Source organism: Nicotiana tabacum, chromosome 19 (genome assembly GCF_000715075.1).
Source record: "Nicotiana tabacum cultivar K326 chromosome 19, ASM71507v2, whole genome shotgun sequence".
In the NCBI taxonomy this organism is placed as follows: domain Eukaryota; kingdom Viridiplantae; phylum Streptophyta; class Magnoliopsida; order Solanales; family Solanaceae; genus Nicotiana; species Nicotiana tabacum.
The window spans coordinates 108,017,873-108,036,132 of NC_134098.1; the positions used below are offsets into that span (position 1 = coordinate 108,017,873).

The window sequence follows — 18,260 nt, forward strand, 5'->3', positions numbered from 1 at the left end:
TCGAAAGGGAAAGAAAGGGTAAGATTTTGGTCAGGCAATTGTTGTAGTTTCTCATTCCACAGATCATCCAATCCTTCTTCTTGAGCCTTTTAGAGGGCTTTTGGATAGTTTGGTACTGGCTATCAGTAAAGGAAGCATATGTCTCTAACTCAGTTCATTCCCTATATGGTAATGGTAGGTACGTCGGTACCCCTTTTTGGTTCTTCAAGGTAGGCTCGTGCCCGGGTTCACTCGTGAAAGGAAGGTTCTAGCAGTAAAGTAAAGAAAATCCTCCCTTCTTGCTTCCTTAGGGTACGCCCCCTATCGCCTTTCATTCGGAAAAGGATTTATCTGCACTGGCTTCAGTTAGCCGTGAAGTACGCTAATACCCCGGTTGTATATAAATCGTCACAATAAAGTGTGATAACCTTAAATTCTCTTTGTACTTTGTTTCAAATAAGCGCCTTGAAGCTAGCTAATCCAGCCAGTAAGCCATAAAAGAAAGGGGAAAATTAGTAAAGGTGCCCTGCGCTAAACTAACTCTTCTAAAACCTGAAATGTGGAAGGAGAAAGAAAGGAAGGACTAGCTATTCGATTGATTTACTTGTTATTACCCCGTCTGCTCTCTTGTTCATATATAAGTTTTTAGATTTGATTCCCCGTATACTCTAGTATAGAGAAAGGTAGACTTATTTTCTCTATACTAGTAAGAGAGATTGAACCTGCAAGCGCTAACCTAACAGAAAAAAACCTCCTCTAGGGAAATGGCCCCGATGCGTGTAATAGAGAATAGGCATGCTTGCCTTGCTTGAATTTTCAATGGGGATGGGATTGCCTACCTGTCTAGTTAGCTTGAATGAAAGCGTAAGGCAAGCCCAAGGGCTAGTAGTAAGGCATTGGGAATCATAGACCACTAAGGAGAGAGGCCATTCTTCCTACTCAGCATAGGACTTAGCTGGGAAGAGACTTTCTTCTTCTCCCCCTATCGATCTGCTCCCCCTAAAAAAAGAGAGACTTGTAGGAAATCGCCGGTTGGGTTTGTTTATCCAACCAAGAAAGGCATGGGACTTTTGGGCATGGTAACTAAACACTTAGTTAGCGTTAGCTTTTTTTATTTCACCAACCCAGGTGTTTAATTAATATATGATATTATTTTGCCAACTCACAGGTGTAAGCGCTATAGTACAGTGTTGACTGGTGTGCTTTAGTGTAACCGGGGGGCTGGAACCAAAGAAATACTATACCCGGTGTCCCTTCCTCTCATCAGGCAGCTATGTCAAGCTCATTGAACACTAACTTTCTTCTTTTTCTTTTCTAATCGTCGAAATTATCTCAATTGTGCCCCCACTGCCATTGGAGCACTCTTTGATACGTAATCTGGAATTCTCCAATTCACTGGAGTAGGGCTTACCTTGAAGCGGATTCCAATGTCATAGCTTTTGCCTTCCCTGCTCGCTCTGTTTTTATTCGGAACCCAGTTTCACCACTCTATCTCACTATGGCCACCCTGCTAGAGAAGATTACTGGACCACTTTCTCCCGTATTACTACCTTGTTTTGTTGTGCCAAAAGGAAGTAAAAGCGTACTTTTCTGCTAATCTGCTAGCCATCTAGCAGTATTTCCTATTTTTTGACCTACTTCTTTCTCATTCTGTTTTTGGATTTTTTTTTCTTGTGATGTGTATCACTGTCTTTGAATAAAGAGAGGAGGGGGACTAGTTTAGGAGTCTAATTTTTGAGATTCATTCATTCATAAGGGTGTATGATAAGAAAAAGTAGTCTTACTTGTTACAGAAAGAAAAGTAGCATTTTACAAACTGCTTTGATTCATTAAGATGAAAACTTTACACAGGAAGTGTATGTCACGTATATTTCTTAGTCTATTATTTATAAGTTTTATGGGCCTCCATGTCTTTGTCTGTGTGTGGTTTTTGAGCTAGGAGCGCTTCAAATTTCAGTCCTACTCATTAATATACTATCAAAAAAAGTGGCTCTCCTTCTCTTATGAGAGATAGGTGCTCTCTCTATGGCCAATTCTCTTTAACAAAAAAGGCATTCCCTGATCGTAGACCATCCTTTATCCTTTCTTATCTTGACTTTCTAAGTAAAGTCCTTTCATGCATGAGGAACTGTCTGAAAGTAAAAGATATCATTGGTAGGTGCAGTGAATCGAAAATAGGGCAATTCGTTAAACTATATCCGTATAATGAACTTCTTTAGCTCAATAATGAAAGTTAGGGTCGATCGGAGGAGGCCTTACCTCTTAGATGACCCAAGCAAGTCATTAAGCTATTGGATGGATCCTCCTAACTGTAGTTACTTAAGGTCGAGTAGTAAACGGGTGAGGCCCACAGTTCTAATAGGTTTTCACTTGAGCTTTCCGCAGCAAAGCAAGTCTACAAACCACTGTAGTGAGGATATAGGTCTGATTTCTTTCTCGTATTGAGATCTTAGAATGCTATACGCAGCCCCCCTGCAAAGTTACTTTAGATAGCGGTAATTTCTGTATAAGATTGGCATTCCCATTCTAAGGTTACTTAGTACTTAGGTCGTGAGTTCCGCTCTTAGTAGCCTTTATTCCCATCCCGCATAAGAACATAGGTTTTTTCCCTCAGTTTCTGCTTTCCTTGCTTTAACTAAAGAACTACCTTTCACTTTAAGTAGGACTCTAAGAGCTCTACCTTAGAATGAGTTAGATTTCTTGTGTTAACAAGAAGGAATGGCGGGACGCTAAAGAGATGGCTATGAGACTAGTACAATCAGGTAATCGACCAAGTAATCCACATACATGATAAAAGAGCATTCCATCCCTAGTGTACTTATCCACTGGCATTGAAGGAGAAGAATGACAAGGTCTGCTTCCACAGTAAGGATTGCCGCTTAGTCCAATCCAAGAGCAAACAAGGGACGCCTCATTAAGAAAGAACCCGAGCTAAGAGCGGGGCAGTTCAATTAAGGTATAGAGAAAGCTCCAAGAAGATACCATTGATCAACCTTATTCAGGCACATCAATCAAAGATCTTGCTTACCGGATAACTTTCCTGGTGAAGGAGAGAAAGTTTGACAAGCTAAGAAAGTCTCGTTGAAAGCAGGAACTCAGACTGTGACGACTATTTTCACTAGTTTCAAAGGCTTGGTTAACACTTGGGATTGAATCTGGCTAGGGGGTGCCCTCGTAAAGACTAAAACCCCGTTACGCCGTAAATAGTAGAGGTGCGACAACGCTTTGGTAATGAATGGAAACTTACTTTCTATCTAGTTAGTAGGAATTTCTTGCCTGCTAAGGGATTAGTCCAAGTTAGACCGAGAAGTAAGAGTTTGTAATTGAAGTCGGGGGGGCTGAATAGAAAAATTCTCTTCCCACGTAGCGCTAAGAAGCAAGTTCCGACAGCCTATGATGAAATAGCACAAAAAAAAAAGGGCTACGCGAATAATAGTGTTAGTAGTTCGTGAGGCTAATTTTGAGCTAGATAGTGGATTGATGTTCACTGTAGCACTATCTGACCTTGAAGGTTAAGTTAGTGTACCATGAACTCCATCCCACATATTTTGGATGCTGTGGCATCAGTTATCTAGCTACATTCTATTACCGGTTGACACCATTTTGGAAAACTTTTATTCCGGTTACTGCTTGTTAAATTCCGTTAGGTTCTTTGTCAAATACTAACTGATTTGAATCCATATTCTTTGGGGATGTAACTTTGGTTGTTCTTTCCTTCGAGCTAAGATAGACCCTATCAAAAACTAGTTCCAAACGCATCTTCCATTCATCTCGACCTAGACTGATCTTTGTTCTGATGATGATGAACCATCACCAATTTGAATAGTATATATACCCCCAAACCCTCTTTTTGTACCATTTTTTTCTTTCTAAAAGAGGGCCTGGAACTTGGCTGTCTTCACAGCCCCTAATGGTGTTAGGAAGAGATTTAATCAGCTAGCGTAATAACTTTAATCGATAGAAAAATCTATCAAGACCTAAAACAAAGAATACCATCTCCCAAGGAGTCTTTTTATTTTGCATATCTCGAGTTTAGAATTCTCCTCACGCTTTTTCCATCACGATTTTCTATTCGAGAACACTCGCCTCGTCGATTCCTCCCCTCGTTCCTTTTATCTTGGACATTGAGATGTTTATGCAAAGCATTCTTTTCTACCCTATGTAGGCGACACAAGCTACGGAGTTGTAGACTTAAGACCTGATATTTCTTTGACGGTGATCGGGTCTTAGAATCCTAAGGAACGTGTAAGCACTTGTATACAATTTCTATTTTATTTTGTATATATAGATATGGCTTTCTCTTGATGGAATATACCGAGCTAAATCTTCTTTTTAGAACCACAACTCAGTGAAGTAGGCGACAACTGCTATTAAGGTCTGTCTTAAGGCATTGGCTCTCTAAAAAAAAGGATTTTCTATCGTTGCATGGGTTCCTTTTTGTATAAAATATATTGACTACAAATTGAACTAAAGAAAGAATGTTGACTATTCGACAACGTGAAGACTGCAATCTCGACTTAGTATAATCAAACGCCTATCACGAGTCACATGGGCACCCCCACCAGGTAGAATAGTTGTGATATCCCCATCAAGATCTAACTCTAAGAGGATACTATTCATTTCTTCTTTACACTGCTGCTCGCTTTGAAGACTAAACAATGGAAATAATACGTAACAATCAGCCAAGTAACGATAATAAGAAAGACTAGGGTATAGCTGTTTAAATCCCCGGTAAAAATCATCCAACATAAAATTGTATAAGATCTTAGTGATTAACCCATCGTGTGGGATCCCTACTTTCGTAATAGAACAATTAATTCCATTTTGGTCATAAACTGGTATATCTTTAAAAAGGATGAAACTAAGGATATTACGTAGCTATCACGCACCAAGGGTGCCAGCTTTCGTAAAATTCTTTTATGAGGAATAGTACCTTGTGAGAGTACTAGATTCAAGATGAAAATAGTTCTAATCTTCCCTACTCCACCTAATTTGGATAAGAACTCACGGCGGTCTCTGGGGAAATCACACGACTGCTCCTGAAAGATAGATGAACGCATAAAACAACTATTCAACATATGCACCAGAGTGATTAAAACGAGAGCGTCCCTTTCACCGGGACAAACAACCCATTTGTGATCAAGGTCCCCTGGCTGACATAAAGTTTCAACATAAAAAAAATCGCCTCGTCTTTGGGAATACTTAATAACTTAAGTGGGGACAATGCATACTTCTCTTCTGAGATAAGAATGATTATATCACATACGCTTAAAGGGGGCAACGAAAATAGATCACCAAGTTTAGTATAGACATATAATATTGACTGGGCAAGTTGCTGTGCGGAGCATGAATAAGGTGAATTTTTCCATGGGTCCTCGACATCTGAATCAATTCTGAACGAACAGTATCTCTATATGGCTTTGTTATTATTACAGTGTTATCTGCACCTAGCCAGTAAGTAGAGATATGGAGAGAGGGGACAGCTTTGGCGCGGACTTTTCTTTGGTTATTTTTATGAACTCCACTGGTCATCCATGAATTATAGGGGCTTTCCATTGTATATAAATAAACTTTCGTTAGCACCATTAGTTCAATAACACCTATGGCTATTTTTGAATTTGTTCTCATCTTAGCACCATTAGTTCAATAACAAAGACGGCAATATAATATTTGTATCCGGTAGCAAAAATCTCTTTTCCTATCCAAAAATAACGCTCGGTCCAATCCCAACTAATCTTTCCCTAATTTCTTGCCTAAGATGCTGGATTATATAATTTTGGAATAAATTAAGCTCTCTAGAGATTTCCTTCAATACATAGTATTTATTTCTTTAACAAACACAATGAAACAAGAACATAATCCCAAAAACTACACAAAATCATTAATGAAAGAAACAAATAAACTGCGGTATGTATATGTGTGTATATCTATATATATATATATATAGAGTACAATAATGATTCAACCAATTCAATTCAAATTATTAAATGTGCTCATAATTTATTGGAAGGAGAAAAGAAGAGAGGAAGGAGGAGAAGAAGAAGATGGAGAAAAAGAAGGAAGGAGTAGAGGAAGTAGAAGAAAAATCTGACGGTATCCTAAAAATGCTAAGATTTTTTGATGGAAGAAGGAGAGGAGGGGAAGGGAAAGGAGAGCCGTGCTACTAATGAGGATTGAGTCCTCCACCTCAATTATGTAAGGCTAGAAGCTCACCAAATGAACTAGCGCTCAACCTTAGTTTATGATCTTTGAATTTTTAAATATAATTGAGTTGTGTATAAAGAATGAGGGGAAAGTGACAAAACATGAGGAACAAAGCTAAATAATTTTCTTTGCTTTAAAAAGTGCCACCTGCCCACCTCTCCTTAGGCAAAGACCAGTTTATATTAATACATATTTAAATAAAATTTTCCGGTTTGTAAAAGACAGTAATAAATTCACAAAGATTTAGATATTATCCGTGTTTTCCATGAGCAGGAAAACGTATACAAATTACACAAGTTTGGGTTAATTCATACGTTGGTTCATAAGAAATTTGATTTTAAAACAGATACTTCTATACAATTTATTACTGTGAAGTATATATAAGTTTTATTTATTTAAGAAATATTCAAGGAGTATTAAAATTAAAAAACTCAACTTAATATTAAGGTTATACAAAATTCATCTTAAAATTCTAATGAAACAAACAAATAAATATTATACCGTCTCTTGCCCTTGGACAAAACATCTTAACTGGACATGTCGATATTGGCGCATATCTATTATAAATATTTTGTTTTATATATTTCTTTTGGGGAACTATTCCTTCGTTGGTGCCCACTATGTCATTTGAACAGAATACTAGGCACGTTTACATTACTAATTTATAGTATTTTCCATTTTACATCGCCGTAGTGCTTAATTGTATCTATTCAGGATAGCGGTTTATTTCTGTTGTCAAATACTCTACACCTTTATGCTTCATCCATTAATAATCTTATTTTTAAATTTTTTATTTTTATATAAGCGACCGAAGTAAGACTTCGAGACGAGTTCCGAAGATAGTACAAACAAGCTTCGAGCTCCAAGACCGATCGAGGAATCGGCTCGATATCATTATCGAGCCCATGACCAAATCGAACCGCAAGGCAACGTGAAGGTTGTCGGAGACGCAGACCGATTGACACTCATCCCGAATGTCGAACTCGAACCAAGGCCGAGGGCTCGACCCAATACCGAGCTCGAGCCAGTATCGAGCTCGCAGACAAGAGCCGTTGCAACCGCACTAGGGGAGAGAATCTTGGCGGAAATCGAGGAAGAGACAATTCATCATGGGTTCTCCACTATATATTTTTTATTATAAATAAAGTAAGATCATTCTACTATAAAAGGGGAAATCCTTGTAAGCACAGGGCAGGTTCACACATTGTAAGAAAAGACTACTTCTCTTATTGAAGAATAAATCTCTTAAGCTTGTTTTACTCAACATACTCACTCTTCTTGTTCAATAATTTATATCCCGTTTTTATAGCCAAGAATCTAAACATTTTCATTTCTACGTACGATTTATGTCAAGCTATATCACATATCCTTAGAACCACTTATAAATTTAACTATATCCGTCTTTCCTGGTAAACAGTTTGGCGCCCACCGTGGGGCTAAGGGTAACAGTGGTTGTTTGATACAAATCTGTAATACACACCAGTTTACAATTTCGAATCAGCAACGGCAAACCCTCGATTGATGGCTTTACCTATCGACCGCGAAGATGGCCTTCAAGATGAAACCAACAACTTGATACCCAGGGCCGGAAGGCCACTTAACGATGTCACTGAAGCTCGAGTCGAAGTACCTGAAATCCTAGTCGAAGTACCGCTAAATGTCAATTCACAAGTGGCTCTTGAGGCGAACCAACGTTCCGAACCGGAAAAAAGCATTCAGGGCGGTTCTCGATCCGTAGCTCAAGACACCCATAACGTGGAGGAGATGGGAGTCAGCTTACGGATGATCTTCGAGATATTACAAGCCGAGCAAATAGTGATAGCTCAGTTGCAGAGCCAAACTCAGGTACAAAGCAGGTCGGAGCCCAATCCGCTTCGAGAAATCACCCACAAAACGGAGCCAGCCATAGTGAAGTCAAACGAGCAAGAATCGGGGACTACTCCTGAAATTACTAAATTGCTCGAGGAACTCACAAAAAGAGTCGAAGCCAACGATAAAAAAGTAGAACACATATAACTCCAGGGTCGATCAGATCCCGGGAGCTCCACCAATGATAAAAAGGCTAGATTTGGAACACATGGAATTGCCACCGGTCATAGATGACTGGGCCGTCCAAGCTTTCATCCAAGGGTTGAACGAGCAAAGTTCAATAGCATCACGTCGGTTGAAGCAAAATTTGATCGAGTATCCAGCAATAACTTGGGCGGATGTGCACAACCGATATCAGTTAAAAATTAGGGTCGAAGACGACCAGTTGGGAGCTCCTTCCGGATCCATGCATCAGAACAGGACAGCTATTAAAAAATTGAGGGACATCGATAGAGAGCTAAGGCCGAAATGAGACAAATATCAACCGTACGTCGCAGATCGAATGAACAATGGTTTAACGCGAAATGCCACTCGGAACAATCGAAGGAGTGATCGAGGACAAAATTCTCAGGGGCTTATGAGCAAGAGTGGCTTTGATAAATATGCCGATCCTAGAGAGGCACCTCGGCTATCGGAGTACAATTTTAGTGTCGACGCATCGGGCATTGTATCGGCGATCAGAAGAATCAAAGATACTGACCCTTCCCCAAGGAACCCAAATTCGATGTGCAAGTATCATGGTACGCATGGCCACAGGACCGAGGATTGCAGACAATTAAGAGAAGAGGTAGCCCGTCTATTCAATGAGGGCCACCTTCGAGAGTTCCTCAGTGACCGGGCTAAGAATTATTTCAAAGAAAGGGATGCCAGCAAAAAAGATAAACAAGAGGAACCTCTGCATATCATTCATATGATTATCGGTGGGGTCGATACTCCACAGGGACCCGTGCTCAAATACGGCATGATACCGGCCACATGGGAAAAACGAACTCGAGACTATGTACCCGAGGGCACTTTGTCATTCGGAATTGAAGAAGCCGAGGGCATCTCTCAACCTCACAATCACGCTCTGGTAATTTCTATCCTATTAAATAAAGTTCAAGTTAAGCGTATCTTAGTGGATCCAGGTAGCTCTGCGAATATCATCCGATCTTGGGTTGTGGAGAAGCTCGGTTTACAGAATCAAGTCGTGCCCTCAGCTCGGGTCTTAAACGGCATCAATATGGCCAGTGAAACAACTAAAGGGGAAATTATTATGCCCGTAAATGTGGCTGAAACCATCCAAAATACCAAGTTCCACGTAATCAAAGGCGATATGAGGTACAATTCCCTACTCGGAAGACCATGGATCCACAATATGAGGGCAGTGCCTTCAACTCTACACCAAGTGATGAAATTCCCTACGTCAGACGGTGTGAAGACAGTATACGGGGAGCAACATGCTGCGAAGGAAATATTTGCGGTCGATGAGATAACACTGATACCAACGTTATCGGCCTTAGAAAGGTCGAGCACAAAAGATAGGTGAGAAACCAAATAACAATCACAGCAACCATTCTCGACCGAATCGGTAAAGCAGGAAATAGAAGATGACGAGGAAGAGTTTCCGACACCTCGAGCTCTCATCATCCCTGACGACTCCGATGCCACCAAGTCGACGATCAAAGAACTGGAGCAGGATATATTAATCGAACGTCTGCCCGAGAGAAAGGTATACCTGGGAACGGGGTTGACCCCCGAACTCAGGAAAAAACTTATTCAATTTCTTATTGATAACATAGATTGTTTTGCTTGGTCCTATTTAGACATGATAGGGATCCCACCATCGATAACAACACACCAGCTGAGTTTGGACCCTAGGTTCAAATCGGTGAAGCAAAAAAGAAGACCTAAATTCGAGGTAAAACACGTATTTGTAAGAGATGAGGTAACTAAACTTCTCAAAATAGGGTCAATTCGGGAAGTAAAATATCCTGAATGGTTAGCCAATGTGGTTGTAGTCCCCAAAAAAGGGAACAAACTTAGAATGTGTGTAGATTATAAAGATCTAAACAAAGCATGCCCCAAAGATTCTTTTCCACTGCCTAGCATCGATCGCTTGATCGATGCCACAGCCGGCCACGAGATCCTCACTTTTCTCGACGCCTATTCTGGGTACAATAAAATTAGCATGAACGCGGAGGACCAAGAAAAAACTTCATTTGTCACTAAGTATGGAACCTATTGCTATAATGTAATGCCATTCAGGCTAAAAAAAATGCAGGGGCTACGTACCAACGCCGAGTGAATAAAATGTTCGAAGAAAAAATAGGTAAATCGATGGAAGTTTACATTGATGACATGCTAGTTAATTCTCTGCGCGCAGAGGACCATTTGACTCATTTGCAAGAAACGTTCAAAGTTTTAAGGAAATAAAACATGAAGCTCAACCCCGAGAAATGTGCTTTTGGGGTTGGATCGGGGAAGTTCCTCGGGTTCATGGTGTTAGATCGGGGGATCGAGATCAACCCCGACAAAATCAAAGCCATCGAAGACATCACTATCGTGGATAGTATGAAAGAAGTGCAAAGGCTAACCGAACGGATAGCTGCCTTAGGCTGATTCATTTCAAGGTCGTCAAATCGAAGCCACAAATTCTTCTCTCTGCTAAAAAAGAAGAACGATTTCACCTAGACCCCAGAATGCCAATAAGCACTTGAACAACTAAAGCGGTGCCTATCGAGCCCACCATTACTTTACACTCCGAAGACAGATGAGAAGCTTTACTTATACTTAGCAGTATCAGAAATCGCGGTAAGTGGTGTCCTAGTTCGAGAAGAGCAAGGTACATAGTTTTATGTTTATTATGTAAGTCGGACCTTAAGAGAGGCAGATACTAGATACCCACACTTAGATAAATTGGCGCTTGCATTGATAAGCGCCTCTAGAAAGTTAATACCATACTTTCAATGTCACCCCGTATGCGTTTTAACAACTTGCCCACTTCGAAACATTTTGCACAAACCCGAACTATCTGGCCGACTGGCCAAATGGGCCGTAGAACTCAGTGGGTACGATATTGAATATCAGCCTCGAACAGCCATCAAGTCCCAAATTTTAGCAGACTTCGTGGCCGATTTCACACCAATCCTCGCACCCGAAGTTGAAAAGGAACTCTTGTTAAAATCAGGTACATCGTCGGGCGTTTGGACCCTCTACATAGATGGTGCTTCAAATGTGAAGGGATTCGGGCTTGGCATCATATTAAAACCTCCCACATGTGGAATTATTAGGCAATCCATCAAAACTACTAGATTAACTAACAATGAGGCCGAGTACGAGGCCATGATTGTAGGTCTCGAGCCAGCTAAAAGCTTGGGAGCAGAAGTCATTGAAGCCAAATGTGACTCTTTTCTAGTGGTGAACCAAGTGAACAAAACTTTCGAAGTTCAAAAAGATAGGATGAAGATGTATTTGGAAAAACTACAGGTAACTCTACACCGTTTCAAAGAATGGACCCTACAACATGTGTCTCAAGAACAAAACAATGAAGCCGACGCACTCGCAAATCTGGGGTCATCGGTCGAAGAAGATAAGATTGACTCGGGGACTGTCGTTCAACTTTCAAGATCTATAATCGAGGGAGGGAATGCCGAGATAAATTCCACAAGCTTAACCTAGGATTGGAGGAATAAGTATATTGAATACTTAAAGAACGGAAAACTCCCATCGAACTCTAAAGAATTGAGGGTTCTACGAACCAAGGCTACTCGATTCACGTTGGTTGAAGATGGAACATTGTACAGAAGGACGTTCGACGGACCACTGGCAGTATGCTTGTGACCAGGGGACAATGATTATGTTTTACGGGAGGTCCATGAAGGTACCTGTGGAAACCACTCCGGCGCCGAACCACTAATTCGCAAAATCATCAGATCAGGATACTACTGGGATAGCATGGAAAAGGACACTAAGGAGTTCGTTCGAAAATGCGATAAATGTCAAAAGGTTTGTACCAATGATCCATCAACCCGGAGAGTAGCTTCATTCAGTCATTTCTCCATGGCCATTCATGAAATAGGGAATGGATATCGTCGGCCCTCTACCATCGGCCCCAGGTAAAGCTAAATTCATTTTGTTTATGACTGACTATTTCTCTAAATGGGTTGAAGCACAGGCGTTACGAAAAAGTAAGAGAGAAAGAGGTTATAGATTTCATCTGGGATCACATCGTGTGTAGATTTGTTATACCAGCAGAAATAACATGTGACAATGGTAAGCAATTTATCGACGGTAAAGTGACAAAATTTCTTGAAGATCATAAAATAAAAAGGATACTGTCAACACCATATCATCCTATTGGGAATGGACAGGCCAAATCAACGAATAAGATTATCATCCAAAACATAAAGAAAAGATTGAACGAAGCTAAAGGAAAGTGAAGAGAAATTTTGTCCGAAGTCCTTTGGGCATATCGGACAACATCTAAATCTAGTACAGGAGCGACTCCATTTTCCATAGTGTATGGCTCCGAAGCTTTAATTCTGGTCGATGTCGGGGAACCAAGTGCAAGATTCTGACATACATCGGAAGAATCAAACTACGAGGCAATGAATACTAGCCTTAAATTATTAGATGAAAAACAAGAAGCGGCACTGGTTCGAATGGCTACACAAAAACAACAAATCGAAAGGTACTACAATAGAAGAACCAACCTCCGACATTTCAAGACCGGGGACTTGGTCCTAAGGAAGGTCACCGTCAACACTCGAGATCCTAATGAAGGGAAGCTCGGCCCAAATTGGTAAGGACCCTATCAAGTCCTCGATATAGTCGGGAAAGGGTCTTATAAACTTGGAGCAATGGATGGAAAACCATTACCAAACAATTGGAACATATCGCTTCTCAAACGATATTATTGTTAAGGTATGATTTTCTCTTCTCTATCGTCTATATACGTATATTCGACACTAACTCATTGCAGGAATTTGACAAAAAACTCAAAACCTGTGGTTTCAAAGCACGCGTTGTACTCTTTTTTCCCTTAGTTCGGCTTTCATCCCAAATGGGTTTTTCCGGCAAAGTTTTTAACGAGGCAACAACTATGTGCTACTCGGGGACAAATCAATAGTATCTGAGGCTCCTTCGTAATCAACCTCGAATACTGGGGGGGCTACCAATCGAATAAATCAAGTTTGGCACAAAAAAGTTATTTCATATCAAATTCATGTCGAACAGGGTCTCGATAGAGAAAAGTGTAAGGGCCAAATGGTCAAAACGAACCATGCCCACGTAGTTTTGCTCGAACTCTGGCAAAAGATACAAACACATGTATAATGACTTATAAAGGAGAACTTCTTATTTTTTCAGATATCTCACACTTTGAAAAGATCTTCCTGCTTCATTATTCAAAAAGGCTTAAAGGCCAACCACCATCAAAAGGATTTTTGATACAAGCGATCATAAAAAGCCTACGGGCTAAGATACTTTGAGTTCGAGTTCGAAAAAATCACTCACTCAATTATTAAAGCCTAAGGGCTATCTTACTTCGAGTTCGAGCAATCGCTCACTCGGTCATAAAAAGCCTACGGGCTAAGATACTTTGAGTTCGAGTTCGAAACAATCACTCACCCAATTATTAAAGCCTAAGGGCTATCTTACTTCGAGTTGGAGCAATCACTCACTCGATCATAAAAGGCCTACGGGTTACGATACTCTGAGTTCGAGTTCGAAACAATCACTCACTCAATTATTAAAGCCTAAGGGCTATCTTACTTCGAGTTCGAGCAATCGCTCACTTGGTCATAAAAAGCCTACAGGCTAAGATACTTTGAGTTCGAGTTCGAAACAATCACTCACTCAATTACTAAAGCCTAAGGGCAATATTACTTCGAGTTCGAGCAATCACTCACCCGATCATAAAAGGCCTACGGGCTACGATACTCTGAGTTCGAGTTCGAAATAATCACTCACTCAATTATTAAAGCCTAAGGGCTATCTTACTTCGAGTTCGAGCAATCACTCACTCGATCATAAAAAGCCTACGGGCTAAGATATTTTGAGTTTGAGTTCGAAACAATCACTCACTCAATTATTAAAGCCTAAGGGCTATCTTACTTCGAGTTCGAGTAATCACTCACTCGATCATAAAAGGCTTACGGGCTATGATACTTCGAGTTCGAGTTCGAGTTCGAAGCAATCACTCACTCAATTATTAAAGCCTAAGGGATATCTTACTTCGAGTTCGAGCAATCACTCACTCGATCATAAAAAGCCTACGGGCTACGATACTTTAAGTTCGAGTTTGAATCATTTACTCGACTGCTAAGCCTACGGGCCACTTTTATTTCGAGTTCAAAATGTTCACTTGACTACTAAGCCTGTGGGCTACTTTTATTTCGAGTTCGAGCAAACACTCACTCGGCCATAAAGGCTACGAAGGACGAATTCGATGAAATCGCCTAAATCCTTATGAAAACATTTGCAAGGCATGAATGAAATCTTCACAAGGCAAGAAAGCAGAAGCAAGTGTGTAAAAGAAAAAGATATTAGTATAAATATACAAAGATTGTTTACATGAATAAATGCAACATAGAAGCTAAGGGCTAAGCTTCTGGGTTATCATCGAGAGCGATCTCTTCTCCACCGGGCCCCCCCTTATCAGACCCGCTCTTGCTACCATCATCGTCGTCGTCATCAGAAGCCAAGGCTTTAGCATTAGCTTCGAGTTCTTTGGCCCTTTTTATCTCTTCAGCAAGATCGAAACCTCGAGCGTGTATCTCCTCGAGGGTCTCCCTCCGAGATCGACACTTAGCAAGTTCGGCAACCCAATATGCTCGAGTGTCGGCAGTATACGCTGCCTCTCTTGCCTCCATTTGAGCAGCCTCGGCATCGGCTTGATACACAGCAGTAGACTTGTCCGCCATGACTTTCGATGACTCAATCTCCGCCTTGGTCTCAGCAAGCCTTGTTTCAAGCTCCTCGATCCTTTTGGCCTGAGCCGAACCTTTTTGCTTGAGGCCTCGAAGCTGAACATCGGCCGATGATAATTTGGCCAAGATAATTTCTTTTTCTGCAGTCAGGCGGTCGATAGTCTCCTTCCACCGATCGTATTTGGCCTTGATTTGATCGATTTCTTCCCGAAGCAACCCGATCTTTTCAACCTTTTGCTGCAGCTGAGATAACGAAGTGTTAGCTTCCACAGTTGGGTCAAACCCATACTCTAACAGAACGAGGCTCACCTGCTTAGCTAGTTCGACCTCTTCTTCACGAGCCTTAGTCAAATCTGCTTAGAAGTCCCTTATAACCTCGTCCTTTTGGCCGTAAAGAAGCCGCAGAGAATCTCTCTCCCCCGAGACCTTCTGAAGCTTGACCTACCACTGGCTGAGGTCGGCTCAAAACTTGCTAATGGCCTACACTGAAGGGAAAAAACACAAGTCAGGTTTAGAAAAGAACGAAAAAACCAAGCGTAGTAAAATCATTACCCAAGAAATAAAATGTTAGGCCTCTTCTAGGAGAATAGAAGTGTCACTAGTATCGGAGGCATCACCGACTCCAGTAAAGCAATCCCGAAAAAGATCCCCCTACACTAGAGCCTCAGCCCATATCGGGGGTCTTCAATTCTTGAGCTACCTTTAACGCCTCCTCAGAAAAGGTCGGAAGAGAAGGCAAATGACCCACTATCATGGTCCCGAGTGAATCGCTCGGGACACTCTGATCGAGACTCGGGGTATCGGAACCGACCCCGGCCGGTGTAGCCGTCATCGGCTCAGAAGGTCTGGCGACCTCGATAGCTTTCGCGGATCAGACCACCAAAGCCAAAGCATCTTATTCTTCTTTTTCTTCTTCTTCTCTCAGTCATTGGACCAAGTCCATCGAAAGAGCGATTTCCTTCCTCCTCACCCTTCGAGTTTTGGGCTTGAGGTCCTCTGATCGATAGACAGCTTTTCGCTGTTTATCTTTCCCCGGTTTCGGGACCGGGGACTTGGTTCCTTCCTCACCACTTGAAGGCCTAAAAATGGCATCCTTGGTTACGCCTGCATGAAAGGAAGTCAGTAACGATTGGAGCATAAAAAACTTTTTGAAAAATATGAGAAGTGACCCTTACCGTGATTCTTGGCCTCCCACCTACCTTTCGCCAAATCACGCCAAGCGCGTTCGGCATAAGAGGAAGTTAAGGCTAACTTCTGAACCCAATCCTCGAGGTCGGGTACCGCTTGTGGCATCCAAGGGGCAGTTGTATATCGGAGGGAGATATCAGATAGAATCAGAGAAAGATACGAAAAGCAACGCCATATGAAAATCACTTACGGTCGAAATTCCATTCCTCGGGGAACGACATCTTCTCTTCCGGGATAAGGTCACAGGTCCTCACCTGACTATAACGGCCCATCCAACCCCGATCCTTGTCTTCGTCGATGCTCAACATTAAAGCTTTCGTTGCCCGACGATGGAGCCTGATTAGTCCTTGAAAGATTTGAGGTCGATACAATCGTATGAGGTGATTTAGGGTAAAATCCAATCCCCCGGCCTTGTTGGAGAAGAAGCAAAGTAAGATTACTATGCTCCATAGAGAGGGATGAATTTGACCAAGGGTGACCTAATATCTTTTGCAAAAATCAATGATCACTGGGTCGATGGGACCCAATGTGAAGGGTAAGTATAAACACTTAAAAACCCCTCCACATGAGTGATGATGCTCTCTTCGGGAGAGGGAATTTTGCAACACAACCTCGGGACCCCAGTTGCAGTCTTTCCTCACAGCCTCGAGATGGCCCTCTGTTATCGAGCACATGTACATCGACACATGCTCACATCGACCCGGAACCGACGAAGGATTTTCAACCTTAAAATCGATCTTTAGAGTACACGGGCCAGGAACATACTCATAGGGAGGCGGCTCCACCGGCGCCTTATTGCCGGTCGACCGTGAAGAGGAAGTTTTCTTCTTCTGAGGTACGGTTTTTGAAGTTTTTGCCATTGATATAAGAAAAAGAAAAGCAAAGGAAGATGAAAGGTTGATGGTTCCAAATGCTGGTGAAGGTGGCTCTACAAGCGGCGAAATAGAGGCAAAAAAAGTGAGAAAATTTGAGAGATTGAAGATGTAAAAGTGGTAAATGATAAATGGAAGGGTTATTTATAGGTTTATACCGTGGCGGTTCAGTATCAACGGTGGCCGACCACCGTCTGACATGCATTAAATACCTTGAAAGACTAAATTGATGGGACAACTATCACGTACGTCATGATCGAGCCCAGTGAAAATGTCAGCTTATAATTCGATCGAGCCATTGAAAATCATATCGCTTCTCACCACATTCTTCCTGAGAAACGAGGGGACTATCTGTATACGGTCAAAATAGATTTCAGCCTTCGTACGTTTGATCGAGTTCGAATAGTAAGCGACCAAAGTGAGACATCGAGACGAGTTCCGAAGATAGTACAAACAAGCTTCGAGCTCTATGACCGATCGAGGAATTAGCTCGGTATCATTATCGAGCCCATGACCAAATTGAACTGCAAGGCAACGTGAAGGTTGTCGGAGACGCACAGACCGATTGACACTCACCCTGAATGTCAAACTTGAACCAAGGCCGAGGGCTCGAGCCAGTATCGAGCTCGCAGACAAGAGTCGTTACAACCGCACTAGAGGAGAGAATCTTGGCGGGAATCGAGGAAGAGACAATTCATCATGGGTTCTCCACTATATATTTTTATTATAAATAAAGTAAGATCCATCTACTATAAAAAGGGGAATCCTTGTAAGCACAGGGCAGGTTCACACATTGTAAGAAAAGACTACTTCTCTTATTGAAGAATAAATCTCTTGAGGTTGTTTTACTCAGCATACTCACTCTTCTTGTTCAATAATTTATATCCCGTTTTTATAGCCAAGAATCTAAACATTTCCACTTCTACGTACAATTTATGTCAAGCTATATCACATATCCTTAGAACTACTTATAAATTTAACTATATCCGACTTTCCGGGTAAATAATATATAAGGATCTTTTTCCCTTGGACGGTTTTTCAAGCTTGTTCCCTTTCACTCTTTTCTCTATGATCGTAAAGATATAGAATGCCTTAGCACGTAATAATTAGGTCTTGTTTGGAGGTTCGAACATGCCTTACTCTCGATATTATTTTGCTTAAGACTCGTGGGGGGTCTCGGTATGACTGGAAGCTTTCCCCAAAGTACTTAGAATAATTTAAATTACAATTTGCCGAG

The 18,260-nt window shown here is 41.4% G+C and overlaps 1 pseudogene; it reads left to right on the forward strand.

Annotated features, from left to right (window-relative positions):
- The window catches only part of LOC142173638 (ATP synthase subunit alpha, chloroplastic-like), a 312,381-nt pseudogene that overhangs the window by 132,534 nt on the left and 161,587 nt on the right, over positions 1-18,260 (forward strand).